Source organism: Limulus polyphemus, unplaced genomic scaffold (assembly GCF_000517525.1).
Source record: "Limulus polyphemus unplaced genomic scaffold, Limulus_polyphemus-2.1.2 Scaffold1596, whole genome shotgun sequence".
Taxonomy (NCBI): Eukaryota; Metazoa; Arthropoda; class Merostomata; order Xiphosura; family Limulidae; genus Limulus; species Limulus polyphemus.
Genome location: NW_013667206.1, coordinates 226284 through 230393, shown reverse-complemented (window position 1 = coordinate 230393; position 4110 = coordinate 226284).

Genomic DNA, 4110 nt, shown 5'->3' with positions numbered 1-4110 from the left:
ATTTAAAACGTGATTGTGGAGGAGAAACAAATAATAGAGTAACTGTAACCCTACTTTTGGCCCACCCTGTATATACATGAAAGATAACAGTTGAATTTCCTTAGTGTAGTAGTCGTGGAAAAGTTTGCACCTTTTTTCATCTTGTTAACAAGATGGCGAATACTCGGACGGAAAGAATGGAGCCTTTCTAAAACTAAGACAAATCAACATCTAGATGATTACAACTTAAATGAATAATGAGTACAAATCACTCAATTAAAAAGACGTTAAAGTATGCAACTCGAAGAGAGTAATATAGTATGATAACTAAATGTAGTGTACATATGAAACACAGCCTACGTTGACTCTCGTAGTATAAACTGGAAATTATATGAAGCTTTTTCGTTTTAGCTCAACACATGCATGCGTCTATTTCATACATATTTGCAGCTTAATGCAATAGACACAGGGTAAAACTTCAAATTAAGTAGCTTCTCTTAACGTTCTTCGAATATGGAACTTTCTCGGTGTTATATTTTCAACAGCTGGTTAAACGTTTTGCTGTATGTGTTTGTGAATATTTACACACACTCTCTCTCAGAACTTTCACGTACGTGTATTTGTATCACGCTAGCCATTTCTAAAGCACACTTTAAGAGAGAAGTACATAGAACTCAATCTGCACAGTTTCTGCTGGCGGTTTAGTTGGATAACATTTCTCGGAACGGGAACGACAGCACGAGCTAGTTTATTCCAAAGTCAGGCCATTTGTTTTACGTGATAACCTCTTCATTGGCTGAATATATAGAGAGATAACATTAAACAAGTACATTTGTGTACAACTTCAAGTTCGGTAGATAGAGAGATAGATAAAATGGTAAATAAACACACTGGACTCGATTCCCGACTGAAAGTGCGACAAAAAATAGATAGAATAGATAAATTTATAAACCATATCAAATAAATAGCAGAATCTTGTGAACCACGTATCGCAAATTATACAGAAAACCTATGTTGACATATAGTGTCATTTATTACTTAGCCTTTTATAATGTGGTCAGATTTAAGAGCGGGTACATTATGCTTATGATATATTTAAAAACATATTTTTCCCATTCGAATGAGTTTTAGGAGGACCTTACCTTACTGGTTCCTTCATCTAATGATACAGCTGATTGGAGGAGTGGTCACATTGGAGACTTCCCTGAGTAACCTCGTGGAACTGACATTTAGGGACTAATTGTAATATGATACGACTCTCTTAAATGTCAACAATGTTGAAATAGACACTGAAAGAAAAGAGCACAAAATCTCGGAGGATGTAGTATGATGATGTGAAGGATGATATTTAGCCTAAAACCTTTAACAGTGAAAACAAAGGGTGACAAGAGAACAACAGATTAGCAGGCTGCTAGTAGTGTGATCCAAATAGAATTGCATACAACAATTTCATAGGCTTTGATTAAGTTAATTTATGTTTCATTTTATAACAGTCAACAGAGTCATCAATTTAGATGCTGTTAACAAGTTAAGGTGTGTAAAAATAATTTGTGAAATCGTTACTAGAGTCGACGGATAGTAAGCGCTACTAGCCCTGGTGTTAAATTTTTACACAACCGAGCTTGCTATTAACACCAGGGCTAGTAGCGCTTACTATCCGTCGACTCTAGTAACGGTTTCACAAACTATTTTTACACAACCGAGCTTGCTATTAACACCAGGGCTAGTAGCGCTTACTATCCGTCGACTCTAATAACGGTTTCACAAACTATTTTTACACAACCGAGCTTGCTAAGTTTGCGAAACAGTTATTAGAGGCAACGGATTATAAGCGTTAAACTTGATGTTAATAACAAGTTAAGTTGTGTAAAATAGTTTAAGAAACCGTTACTAGAGTCAATGAATAGTAAACGTTGGTACCGATGCTGTTAACGTTATGCAATAATAATTTACGAACCCGTCACTAGAGTCAAAACGCTAGAACTGACGTTGCTGACAAGTTGTATGATAATAGCAACTGTTTATTGGAAAATGTCACATTTTAAACTGTCATATTAAGTTTTATACAAAAAAATTAAGGTTTCTTATCTTCATAAACAAAGGGTATTGCTAATATTACAATATTTTTTGACCTATTCTGATTCTTGAAACTTTATTTTATAATAAAATCCTCCATTTTTGTTTGACCCCATATTTAGCATTATACAACACTATTAAATTATACTTAATTAAGTCTCCGTTCTCACTATCTTAAGATGAAACTTTTGTAGCAGATCTTTTCATTCATCAGCGAAGACAGCAGATCACCAGACCGAGAGTACGTACGGCTTGAATACATTGATAAGCGACAAAGACGCAACAGCTCAATATTCACCAGTCATTATAGGAACACCTTGAAGAGATAATCTTGAAAACACACCATGCAGTGGGTGAGAATATTTCGTCAATTGTCTCTTGCAGTAACTCGAAGTATATATATATATATATGTGTGTGTTTTATTGTAACAGCCTGCATGTGTAAGATACGATACGATGCAATGTTTATAGAAAATATACGTATAAAATTTACCACAGGTGAATGATATGTAGACCATAGACCAATCACTAATGTACAGAGCTACGTGTATTATACAAGATTATATTATACGTAAATATCTTTTCGTAATCCGCAGAAGTTATACTTGTATAGATATTATTATCATGGGCGTGAGAAATATGTCAACAACAATGTGGTCAAAGTTATGTTTGCTCCAAAAATAATCATCTTTCTCCTGGTGTACACCTTGTTTCCAAGAGAGCTTTTCGTTGGTTAAAAGAATAGGAAAGGTTAACAAGAACGTTTCATCTATGTTACATAACAATGCCCTGGTGGAACAGAGGTAGGTTTTCGTTGGTTAAAAGAATAGGAAAGGTTAACAAGAACGTTTCATCTATGTTACATAACAATGCCCTGGTGGAACAGAGGTAGGTTTTCGTTGGTTTTCGTTGGTTAAAAGAATAGGAAAGGTTAACAAGAACGTTTCATCTATGTTACATAACAATGTCCTGGTGGAACAGAGGTAGGTTTTCGTTGGTTTTCGTTGGTTAAAAGAATAGGAAAGGTTAACAAGAACGTTTCATCTATGTTACATAACAATGTCCTGGTGGAACAGAGGTAGGTTTTCGAACTTGCAACGCTAAAATCTTAGATTCTTGTTTCTCGCGGTGGATAGAGCACACATGTTCGTTGTGTAGCTTTGCACGTAGAAAAAACAAAACAATAAACCTTCCAACCTTGATCTAGGTTCGTAAAACAACTTGAACAGCTGTGGCTCTTCCGACAATTCTTCGCTTTCTCTGTGTGTTTCGAATTCAACGTTTAACATAGCTGGGCGTCAACCTTTTGCCATATAACGTAAGATATGAGTATAACGTTAATTGAAGTTGCCTTCGTAGACTTCGTATTTAAGAGATAACAATGTTTTAAAATTTTTTCGGAATAATGTGATAAATGGTTTGTTCTCGTTGAAAATGTGTGTAGTATTTTGTCAGCGATGTTGTAGCACGGTTTTTATTTAATTCTTTATAAAGTCACAGTTACATGTACAAATTACTTAGTATATGCCTGTGATGCATCTTAATTAATTCAATATAACTGACTACATTTTCTTACATATCTATATACACAATAGGATAAATCCCGAATAAGATAATATATTTTCAAGTGCTTATAATGTGTTCACAGAAGCGTTATGATATATAGTTTATTACAATTTAAGTAACCCTCGGTAAGAATCATAAAACAGTTGACCGTGGTTTGAACCTATGTTAAATAATAGTTTTTGTGATTTGTTTTTCTCGTATCCAGTGTACTTTAATGCAGGTAAAAATAGAGAAGAATGCTTTTTTCTGTTGACTAACGATGAATGCTTGTAATATTGTAAGATTTTTTTTTTCAGTATAGCAATAACCGGTTATTATATGTTTTGTTTTTATCGGAGACTTCGACGTGAGAAGCATTATAAAAGATTGTTAGAAGTACCTGTAGTAAGCGATAAAGGAAGAAATTACCTGAGAATAAATGGCCTTGTTAATGAAGTAATATCTTTTGAATTGTTTGTTTGTTTTGAATTTCGCGCAAAGCTACACGAG